The 12,196-nt window shown below is 41.3% G+C and overlaps 1 long non-coding RNA gene and 1 other non-coding gene across 2 annotated transcripts; both read left to right on the top strand.

Annotated features, from left to right (window-relative positions):
* The first annotated feature begins 4,054 nt into the window (after nucleotides 1-4,054).
* On the top strand, nucleotides 4,055-5,969 carry LOC115056474 (uncharacterized). Its single transcript, XR_003841794.1, has 3 exons — nucleotides 4,055-4,079; nucleotides 4,991-5,164; nucleotides 5,910-5,969. It is a non-coding gene; the product is annotated as an uncharacterized LOC115056474 (long non-coding RNA).
* Nucleotides 5,970-7,789: 1,820 nt separating this feature from the next.
* On the top strand, nucleotides 7,790-7,860 carry trnag-gcc (transfer RNA glycine (anticodon GCC)). The gene has a single exon. It is a non-coding gene; the product is annotated as a tRNA-Gly (tRNA).
* The last annotated feature ends 4,336 nt before the right edge of the window (nucleotides 7,861-12,196 follow it).

Consider the following 12,196-nt stretch of genomic DNA (forward strand, 5'->3'; position numbering starts at 1 on the left):
GTTCACATTCCCCTTCACCTTCAGAGAGCTGAATGTGCTGAAAGAGAAGAAGTTCAGCTTGGTGGAACTTGTTCATCTCTTCTTCACTGAAACCAAAGAAGCAGGAATCTGCAGCTTTGATCAGTTCCAGGTTGTGTTCATCTTTGACGGTCTGGATGAGTGTCGACTTCCTCTGGACTTCCACAACACTGAGGTCCTGACTGATCCTACAGAGTCCACCTCAGTGGACGTGCTGCTGACAAACCTCATCAGGGGGAAACTGCTTCCCTCTGCTCGCCTCTGGATAACCACACGACCTGCAGCAGCCAATTTGATCCCTCCTCAGTGTGTTGACATGGTGACAGAGGTCAGAGGGTTCAATGACCCCCAGAAGGAGGAGTACTTCAGGAAGAGGTTCAGACATGAGGAGCAGGCCAGCAGGATCATCTCCCACATCAAGACCTCACGAAGCCTCCACATCATGTGCCACATCCCAGTCTTCTGCTGGATCACTGCTACAGTTCTGGAGGAGGTGTTGAAGACCAGAGAGGGAGGAGAGCTGCCCAAGACCCTGACTGAGATGTACATCCACTTCCTGGTGGTTCAGTGCAAACTGAAGAAGGTCAAGTACGATGGAGGAGCTGAGTCAGATCCACACTGGAGTCCAGAGAACAGGAAGATGATTGAGTCTCTGGGAAAAGTGGCTTTTGAGCAGCTGCAGAAAGGAAACCTGATCTTCTATGAATCAGACCTGACAGAGTGTGGCATCGATATCAGAGCAGCATCAGTTTACTCAGGAGTGTTCACACAGATCTTCAAAGAGGAGACAGGGCTGTACCAGGACAAGGTCTTCTGCTTCGTCCATCTGAGTGTTCAGGAGTTTCTGGCTGCTCTTCATGTCCATCTGACCTTCATCAACTCTGGAGTCAATCTGATGTCAGAAGAAAAAGCAACAACTTGGAGGTCTAAACTAATAAGGACAGGATCTAAACCAACACGTCTCTACCAGAGTGCTGTGGATGAGGCCTTACAGAGTCCAAATGGACACCTGGACTTGTTCCTCCGGTTCCTTCTGGGTCTTTCACTGCAGACCAACCAAACTCTCCTACGAGGCCTGGTGACACAGACAGGAAGTAGCTCAAAGACCAATCAGAAAACAGTCCAGTACATCAAGACAAAGATCAGTGAGAATCTGTCTCCAGAGAAAAGTATCAACCTGTTTCACTGTCTGAATGAACTGAATGATGGTTCTCTGGTGGAGGAGATCCAACAGTCCCTGAGATCAGGACGTCTCTCCACAGATAAACTGTCTCCTGCTCAATGGTCAGCTCTGGTCTTCATCTTACTGTCATCAGAAAAAGATCTGGACGTGTTTGACCTGAAGAAATACTCTGCTTCAGAGGAGGCTCTTCTGAGGCTGCTGCCAGTGGTCAAAGCCTCCAACAAAGTTCTGTGTGTGCAAATAAAGTCCATCTAGATCAACTGGATCTTATTGTAGTTTAGAGTCAAAAACATGTTTCTTTAATAATTTATCTTATTTTGCTGATTCCTTCTCAGACTGAGCAGCTGTAACCTCTCAGACAGAAGCTGTGAAGCTCTGTCCTCAGTCCTCAGCTCCCAGTCCTCTAGTCTGAGAGATCTGGACCTGAGTAACAACAACCTGCAGGATTCAGGAGTGAAGCTGCTGTCTGCTGGACTGAAGAGTCCACACTGTGAGCTGGAAGCTCTCAGGTCAGAATTCATGTTTGTGTGAATACTAAAACTGGATTTAGTTTTGTAGATTTTGGTTCGTAGTGGTGTCTTCTATGTTCACTGAGGATCATTTACTTTTTAAGGAGGTGGACACAACCTTTCTGCTGCTTTTGGCATCTGTCACAGTTGTGATGATGGAGTTCTCATTCAGGAAAATATTTAAGGGGCTCAAAGACACCAGAGGTTGAGTGGACTGCTGATATGATGCTCTGTGGATGAATGAACCTTCTAACTTCGGGTCTAGAAATGGTTACAAACACACTTTGTAGTTGGGCGGCAGACAGGAGCTGGATCAAAAGACACTATTGTCCTGTCAGATTTGATTTCATTATTTAGGTGTGTGGGTAACCTAAAGAAATTCACCAGCTAGCTGTTACTCCTACCTACAAAATAATATGTGGAGAAAATGTCAAGGCTAAGTCTAAATCAAAGGGGGTTTTAATACATAAATCAAATTGAGGTTCCTTTTTAAAAAAAAAAAAAAAAAAAAAAAAAAAAAAGCACCTGTAATGTGTAACCCAATATACACACTAAAAATAAGAACCTGGACAGCTTTTCTTTGTTCCCCTCACTCTCACTCCTCTCTGTTGTTCTCCTTGCTGTTTGTCAGTAGCTTTTTCCTTCCACCAGTTCTCAGTTGCCACTCATTTGTTAACTTGCCAGTTTTTTGTTTTGTTTTTTTTTTTTGTTTGCTTGGTTTTTTTATTTTTATTTTTTTTTTTCACTCACATTCCTTTCCCCCTCCCTTTCCTGTCAGGAGGTAAAGGGCTGTTCTGCTTTTTTGTTTTCTACCACAACCTATTGTTTGAACATAGAACAGAATCAATGCATCACTATACAGTGTTTGTGTTACTATGTCTTTACTTTAATGAGTATGTTTGTTCCGTTGTTGTTGTTGTTGTTGTTGTTGTTTATCTGAGTTTTAATCATAGTCACGTAAGGTTTGAAAAATATTATGTGAGGGGAAAAAACAAACAAAAAAACAAACAACCCTACCTCCCTGACGATGAAATAGGAGAACAAGACAAATTCCCTCCCCTAAAGCTATGACAGCTACTAAGACCGCTATTTGTAACATAAACAAGTAAAACAAAACTGCATGTGTAAAAATCTAAACAAAAAAACAAAAGTTGTTTAACCCTAATCACAATGCAGCACAGCCCAGCATGATCCAGAGCTGGGAGCAGGAGAGGAGTCACCCCAGTACAGGAGAACTTCCCTTTTAAAGAGGAGAACCAGCCAATCCCATCTCTGCACCTGAACAGGAAATGGGACACACACACAGATTGGACTCCACCCTGTGAACAAGGAGGGCAGTCAGCAATATACATAAATGACCAAAGGCCATAACAGTTCTTTATAAGCCAGTAGGTTCTTCATTTTGGCTTCCTCCAAACATCAAGAGAACATTTATCTCTCTGCTTCTGGAAACAATATTAATGTTGATATTAATTAACACCTGTCTAGAGAAGAAGAGAGCAGATCCATCAGTGTTTCCTGACTCTGTCCATCAGCTGTCAGTCAGTGATGCAGATCCAGCATAAAGACCTGCAGGGACTTCAGTCCTGTTCAGTCCAGATGTGCAGCAGCTGCTTCCTCTCAGCTCATGTTAACGTGTTGGAGTGAACACACTGAGCTGGAAACTCACAGACCTCAAGTCTGCTGACTCAGCACATTTCTCTGAGTCCACAGTGGAGATAAAGAGCTGAGTCATGAAGGTTCATCACTTTACTGATGATTTACTGAAGGTCCATTTAGACTGAGATGATGAGATGATCACAACAGTCCTCTGACTGATCTGATTGGCTGACTGTTTTCGTCTTTAGTCCAATCAGCTGCAGTGGTTTGGTTCCACACTAAGATAAGGATTGGCTCTAAGGGCTGGTCTGCTGGGGGAGCAGTTGCCCCGTTGCCCTCCTCTCTCTGCTGCAGGAAACATGTTTGCTCCGTCAGTCAGTTCAAGTTCTTTCAAGTGCTGTTTCATTTTCTCATTAAATCTTCTCACTGTTTGTATTTGACTGTTGTGAAGCTGCTTCCTGTTGGTTCAGCTGTTTGACTTTCATTTTCTCAACTTCTACTTTGTAAACGTTCAGCTCTGAACAGCTGATGAAACATTGAACACTTTCAAGCAGGAACTTTGTCTCCTAAAGTCACATCTTTTATTCTTTACTCAGGTTGAAGAGCTGCAGTTTGTCAGAGATCAGCTGTTCTTCTCTGGTCTCAACTCTGAAGTCCAACCCCTCCCATCTCAGAGAACTGGACCTGAGTTGGAACAACCTGAAGGATTCAGGACTGAAGGATCTGTGTGGTTTTCTGAAGAGTTCTCACTGTAGACTGGAGACTCTGAGGTCAGACTCATGTTTTATTTCTGCTCTCAGATTAATATGATGTTACAGTTGTGGTGACTCTGACCTGCAGACATCAGGCTGATATTATACTGATCCTCACTGAGGATCTTCATGCTGACGTCTGTTTTCTTCTTCTCCGGTTTAGTCCAGTCAGTGTGGCAGAGAAATGTTGAACTACAGATTTAAAACAAAAAAAAAAAAAAACTTGAAAAAAAATCCTTCAGTGTTTCAACGACAGGAATTGTTGCAAAAGTTGCTTAAAAGCGATATCACATATTGCTTGAATAGCAAAAATAAAAGTGTCTCTAAAAGAAATGAGCAGTTAAACATTCTGCCTTTTTAAATTTTAAGCAAAGTGCCTTTTCAAATGTGTGTGGACCACAACTGCTACTCTGAGCAGCAAGCTATAAAATAAGTCATGTCAAGCTCAGTAAAAACCAAAATGAGTCAGAATCTTTGCCTGCAACGAGGACGGGGCCTGTTGAATCTCTCTTTCCTCCATTATTGTAGTTTCCTCCTTGTTTTGGTGCATGCGTATGTTCCAGAACCAGCTCCGTGGTGACGTCAGACAGCGTCTTTGTCAGCATTGTTTTATTTTTTAAATCGATTTTGGGACATTTTGAATCAATTCTGAATCATAGTAAATAAGAATTGTGATTCTTATATCAATATTTTTTTTTTTTTTTTCCCTTTGGGTACAGCACTAATATTCAGTGTCTTCCTGTTCCAACACGACTATAAAGTCATGTGACTCAAGCAGACTGAAAGATTCAGCATGTTAAACGTGGTCACTGCTGAATGAAGTGAAAATGTTCCAGATGTTGTGAATCATGTGTTGACTTGATGAAACATTGAACACTTTCAAGTAGGAACTTTGTCTCCTAAAGTCACATCTTTTGTTCTTTACTCAGGTTGATGAACTGCAGTTTGTCAGAGATCAGCTGTTCTTCTCTGGTCTCAGCTCTGAAGTCCAACCCCTCCCATCTCAGAAAACTGGACCTGAGTTGGAACAACCTGAATGTTTCAGACCTGAAAGATCTGTTTGATCTTGTGAAGAGTCCAGACTTCAGACTGGAGACTATGAGGTCAGTAGAGTTGGACTCATTTCATGTTCATTTCAGTGATATTGTTTAACTCTAACCCTCAGTCAAAATGAGAGAACAGAAACAGATTTCAGAATTAGACAGAAAGACGGAGAGAAAACAGTCAGCCAATCAGATCAGTCAGAGGACTGTTGTGATCATGTGACCATCAAATGAAGCAGATTCCAGCTGAAGAACTCAGAGATGTTCAGATTCTGGTCCTCGTCCATCAAACTGTCAGATCTGAGCTGAGACTGTTTGTTCTCTGATCAGGTTCATCTGTCACAGCTCTGAGATCAGTCTGACTGAAAGCTGCACATCACTGATCTTCTTTCATCACACTGTCACCATGTGGTCTTTCTGCAGACCAGAATCCTGTCTGCCTGTCTGCCTGTCTGTCTGTCTGTCTGTCTGTCTGTCTGCCTGCCTGTCTGTCAGAGTCTCTCAGTTTAAATGGACCTTCAGTAAATCATCAGTTAAGTGATGAACCTTCATGACTCAGCTCTTTATCTCCACTGTGGACTCAGAGAAATGTGCTGAGTCAGCAGACTTGAGGTCTGTGAGTTTCCAGCACAGTGTGTTCACTCCAACACGTTAACATGAGCTGAGAGGAAGCAGCTGCTGCACATCTGGACTGAACAGGACTGAAGTCCCTGCAGGTCTTTATGCTGGATCTGCATCACTGACTGACAGCTGATGGACAGAGTCAGGAAACACTGATGGATCTGCTCTCTTCTTCTCTACACAGCTGGAAGTGGAGGCGGTGAAGAGGAAGGTGTCTGCTGATGGAGGATCAGCTGCTTCCTGATGATCCAGATGTTGCAGCAGCAGCTTGTCCAGACTCTGGACCATGTTCCTGGGAGGTGGAGAGGAGAGCTTCATCCAGCAGAGACTGACAGAGGAATCAGAACTGGTCTGAGAACAGAGTCCAGTCCACCATGATCCCAGAGACTCCTCAACTCCTCTTCTCTGTTATTAGACAAATAAGTGGCATTGAATTGAAATAAAATCAAATCTGTTGGTTTGTTCCTCCTTATACTTGTAATGCTGTCAGATACATTACTGAGCTTTTGTTCAAAGACTTTACCGGCTTTCTCTCATCTAGCGCCGGTGGAAGCTTCATCCAGCAGAGACTGACAGAGGGCAGAACTCAACAGAGGACACTGCAGCAGCGTAGTTTATCTTCTGAAAGGACAGTTTTTTTAGTGTGCAAAATTGTTTTTGGGAGACAAACATCACATTCTGTTTTAATCTGAGTGTCTGTGTGTGTGTGTGTGTGTGTGTTTGTGTGGATGGTGATGTGGCCTGGGTGTGGGATACCTTGTTTATTTTTATATTTTAATGTGTAAAGTACTTTGTGAAACATTAGTTTGAAAAATGCTGTATAAATAAAGGTCAAATGATTAATTGATTTAATACAGTCCAATGATTTTCTGGCAGAGTCGTGCAGGAGACTCGCAGCTCAGCTGAACTCAGACACTTCTGACTGTTGCCTTCCAACTTTAGTGCTCCGTGTCACAGACTGATCCATTTTCTGACGTTATAGTCCACACCAGGCTGCAGCCTCTCTGTGTGACACTTTGTTCATCATTATTTTCACACTTTAGTTCCTGCTTCTTTTCATTTAGGCTCCATGTAGGCTGTTCATGATGACTTTGTTTGTGTGTGGCTGTTTTCTTCTGAATGTGGGATCTCTGTCTGAATGAAAGTTTCACAATCACTGCCTCAGACTGCATTCAGAAGGAATTGTTGAAGTCATAGAAGCTGAAGAGTTGATGATCAGAGGCTGACAGCTAAAGGAAGCTAGAATGCACACTGCTCTCTGACAGAGTCGGCCTCCCTCCACATTTAGGAGGCTTTTTCACTTCTTACAACAGCTGACAAAGGGCTCATCTGGGATTTGAACCCCGGACCTGTCACACCCTGAGCCAGAATCATCCTGATTGTTCCTGGAATGGTTTGGTTAGTCAGAGTGTGTCTGTGTGTGTTCTTGTCTCTCTGAGTGGTTGGAAATGAAAATGGAGATCGGTAGAAGTAGATGACTCTGAGGATGAATGAATGTTTCGCTGACAACATCAACAACTGTTTACTCACCTCTATGAGGCCGTGTGACGTCACTGGAGATCAAAGGCATTTCCTGTCCTTCATCGCTCTCCCACGCGACACCAACTCAAACGTCACCGGAACGGCGCATGCGCACGAAGAAGCTCACATTGTCTCGCGAATGAATGAAGTGAAACACAAATCAGCTGTTATTAGACAAATAAGTGGCGTTAAATTGAACTAAAACCAAATCTGTTGGTTTGTTCCTCCTTCCACTTATTAAAATGCGTCTTTTCCTGCTTTCGCTCATTTTTGCAATCACAGACTGAGCGAAGCTGCGCACCTCGTCCACTGTGTGTGTGTGTGTGTGCGCGCGCTCTTGATTTAAATGCTTTGTTGGATCTGTCTGTCTGTATCATGTCAGAAACTTTGAAACACTCTGAACTTCTTTAAAACACGCTGGATTTACTGATATGAAAGTGTCCAGCAGTCCATGATGGATTATTATAGAAAGATATCAGCTTTAGACACAGACGCTGCTGATGACTGGAGAATCGTGACGTCATGGTGAAACTCAATAAGTAAGCATTGGTGGTTCAGTGGTAGAATTCTCGCCTGCCACGCGGGAGGCCCGGGTTCGATTCCCGGCCAATGCAGAGTAACTCTTTACCAACATCCGGATGTTAGAAACACAGTGCTGCTTGGAAAATACCCTGATAGACTTTGTGAAACAACCAGTGGAGCCCCCTGGTGGTCAGTAGAAGTGCAGCCCCTCTGAGCTGGTGGCAGACCAAGGCTTCAGTCTGCACACATCTTCCACATGTGATGGCACACACACTGTGTATTGTGGCAACATCCGTCCCCTCAGAGAGAATCTGCTCTTTAACCCTCCTGTCGTTTTCACCCCCCGCCCCTTACTTTAGTGTTCCTGCTCTGTTTGATACGGTGGCCGGTAAGTGCAAAACTAAATTACAAAGTGCCAAACACTTTTACAACGCGTGAAACTAATTTACATGTTGGGAAATATTTTTACATTTTATTCAACAAAATGACACAAGAAAAACACTTTTAACACGGACAAAACAAATTTACATTTTAGAAAACAAATGTACAAGTTGCGAAACAAATTTCCAAACGACAGAATCTTCCGGAAGGGGAATGTACCAAATGCCGGAAGTGATCCAGAAGAAGATTGACTGTGAGCTCAAAAAGTTTGTGTCGGTGTGTGTGGCGGGAAAACTTTGCGGAGTGAAAGTTTATGGCAGCATGGAGTAAATTATGTTTTGGCCGTTTTGTGGAAACAACTTGAGCCAATTTACGCGGTTGTGTTTTCCGTGCGGACGATCTGTAGAATGTTTAACGTTGATGGACGGACCAGACGGAAGGAGCACGCGCACAGGAGACATCTAATAAACAGCCGGAAAATGCTAAACAAGCTAAGTGTAGCATCGCGCTAACTAGCTGAAGCCGCTGTCAGACATGCAGTGAATTAAAGTGCACCGTTTCATTTAGCAGCCAATCGTTGTCTTCACGGAATAGCAACGCGTTTAGTTAGTATGCGTTGCTAGTTTTTTATTTATTTATTTATTTATTTTATTTTAGGCGTACATTTATGCTAAATGCACAATTGTTGCTGATTGTTTTAGCTGCTGCTAACTTTCTGTTTTGATACGGAACTCCGTTCATTCCAGCAGAACAACCATGAACATCATATAAACAATTCATGGAGGACAGAAAGTCAAAGTCAAAAGAACTGTATTATTATATTATTTTTACATATTTATTCATTCTGATGTAGCATAATTAATAATGTGTTGTTTGTTTTTGCTACATCGAGGAGCACAGCTGAATTCAATGCAGCTGACACTGTGGTACGTTCATTTTTACATTTTGTACTTTAATTCCGTTTTTTTTTTTAATTATTATTATTTATTTATTGATAGGATATGCATTTGGTCTAAGAACCAAGTCTTGATTATTTGGCATTTACTATTCCAATCAGACACCCTGATAACCTTTCACCATTGATATATACTGTATGTGGTGAGGGAACAATAATGGAAGCTGTTTAAAGTTGCTGACAATTGTGTGCTTTTCTTCTCAGGTTTTTGAACCAAAAAAAACACAGTTCTCCCACACAAACCTGAAGATAAAGGGTAGGTATTAGTTTTTACAAAAGAAGTCATTTGTCTTTAAGTTGTTGATGTGATTGTGATGAACATGTGGTAGAAATTATCATACGTGTTATATCATTTATAACAAAATCATCTCTTATTTATAAATCTTATGGTTCCTCTCTACCTCTAAATGTTACTCAAAGCTCTGTTATACTCTGTATCATAAAGTTCATCAGTTTATCAATTTTATCATGTTTCAGAGATTCATCCACAGCTCAGCCTGGACAGGTATTAAGGCAGATTATGGCAGCCTGATGTTCTTTGCTTTCAGTGTGTTGTTTCAGACATTTTCATTTGTTTTTCAGACAGTAATATCTGACACTGAGGATCTGGATCCACCTGAAACAAATCCAGTCAGGAGTTCTTGCTACAGGTAAGTAAAAAAACAACAGCTCACTTAATTTTAATTTTAATTTATTGATTACATGGGAAAGATTTGCATTTGTAAGATGTTCAACATATTCTGAAACCTGTGACATGCTGGTAAAATTCACAGATGATGCTGCTGTTTTGGAAGAAGGAATTGACACAGGTGGGCCGAGACGAGAGTTTTTAACTCTACTGATGAAACATCTGAAAGACCGGCCCATTTCTGATGGACCAGAAGGACATCAGTTCTTGGTGTACAATGCAAATGGTATGAACAGGGTTAGATGTAAACAATACTAATGGTTAATGATCATTAACTTTATATATCACATGACATATGCTTTGTTGCTTGAACTATTTTTCAAAAACATCTACCCTGCCAAGTGCAAAGCAAGACACAGAGTTCTTCTTTAAATCAGTAATGTTCAACACACAACCATTTTTACTCATTTCTATATGTTTGGGTGGATAGTCATTTTAGAAAACATTGAAGTTTCTTTAGGTCATTTAAATGTGAAACAATGTTTGTGGTGACTTTTTAGATTCAAAGATGGTCTTTCAGCTCTTCAGTTTCTGACTGCACTGCAGCAACAGCCTACTTTGCTGGCCCCTGTCCTGTGCCACTCTGAAAAGCCACTCACTGGTCTGGAACTTGAGACTCTTCAAACCTGACCTCAGTCCATCAGGAAGTAACAGGAGACTTAAAGAAAGTCAAACTTTGGGCTACTGGGCGGACTGTGTCTTTGATTGTGAAGGTTTGTAAATCACATTTTTATTTTTTATGATTTGTTGAGAAAATGCCTTGCCAAGATGTTTGTTTGAAGGTTTTTCTTTGCAGAAGGTCAGGCTGCTGTGTCTCTGGAGGATGTTTTGATGTTTGCAGCTGGGCTGACTTCACCTCCCCCCGTCCGGATTGGAACCATCACCAAGAATAGAGTTCCTGGATGACTCTCCATTCCCAGTTCCCAATACATGTTCAAACACATTGAAATTAGCACTCCTAGATTCACACACTGTGTTTAAGTCACACATGGACTTGTAACTGTAACTTGTAATTGGTAACTGGATCACCCCTCGAGACCAGACTCCGAAAAGGTGTTTTGTTTTGTTTTTTTTCTCTCCACACAGTTAAGTTTTAGACAAAACAAATTGCAAGAAGTTTTGTATTCCATACTTACAAAAATATAGGACTCATTACTTTGCTATAATTTTTATCAATTGATGTCAAACTCAGCAAAAATGAAGCTGTGACACTTGGTGTTCAGACAGACTGCAGTGTTCCACCACTCCAAATCAGATTTTATAGTTTGTCATTCACTTTTCCTTGTGATGTTTCCAAATGATTCTGGTACCTGTTCATCTGAAGAAATGAAACAATGGGATTGCAAATGTTATGTTTACAAACAATAAAAAAATTTAAAATATTTCCTTCTGATTGCATCTGTGATAGATTGGTTATGAGTTTTTTCCAAACTATTTTAAAACAGAAAAATTGCATGTTTTTCAGTCATGACAATATCTGATTCAATTCAGTGCTACTTGTCTAATACCAAATCACAGCACAGTCATCTCATGGCTCTTGACATGTATATTAAAAAAATTAATTAATTTAAAAAAAAAAAAAGAAATAGGACAGAAACCACAATGAGTAAGCACTTGATAATGCAGGAAGGGAAAATTCCCTTTGTCACTGACTCACAGCTGAGCAGTTTCTTTCAGCTTCATGTACAGTTCTGTTGCAGACTCCCAGTTCTCTGGCTTCTGTAGTTGTTTGTGCTCCATAACAAAGTCAAAGTCCTCCTGCATGTTTGAGTCCCCACATGGAGCTATTGACAGGCTCGCCTCTGGAACAGCATCCAAATCAGCTGGTTCAATCTCAAATCCAGTCTGTGGAGCCAAATCTGTGTTAGATACAATAAATAGCATTTATATTATTTATTTACATTTAAGGAATAAAATAATAAAACAAACATGGAAATATCAATCCATCACCAATATTACCTGTGTGGTCAGCAGTACAGTTCATTGGACATGATGCTGTTCTGGAAGTGTGAATCCTGTGACTGTTCCACAGTCTCACACACTCATCCAACATCACCATAGCAACATCTCAGAAGGCACTGATGCTCATGGCTCCCGTTGAAGTATCCAGCAAACAACTCCATCCAGAACTGAGACCTGTAGAAATGGATAGAATCGGAAGTAAATATATATTATTAGTAGAAGTGGGACTCCATTAAAATAAATACTATATATTATATATGTTTAGAGGAGTTAATCTGAGATAGAACATAAAGATAAAAATCAAATGAAAGGTCAGTCATAATAAAATGACTTCATGAAGGCCACTTACCTTCCCCTTCTAAATATGGCCCACCAGGATTCAACACGCTGCTTATTCGTGGATGAGCCATACATGTGGCTGGACGGCCCAGAGCAGCAGTCA

Source organism: Echeneis naucrates, chromosome 2, assembly GCF_900963305.1.
Source record: "Echeneis naucrates chromosome 2, fEcheNa1.1, whole genome shotgun sequence".
Classification (NCBI taxonomy): domain Eukaryota; kingdom Metazoa; phylum Chordata; class Actinopteri; order Carangiformes; family Echeneidae; genus Echeneis; species Echeneis naucrates.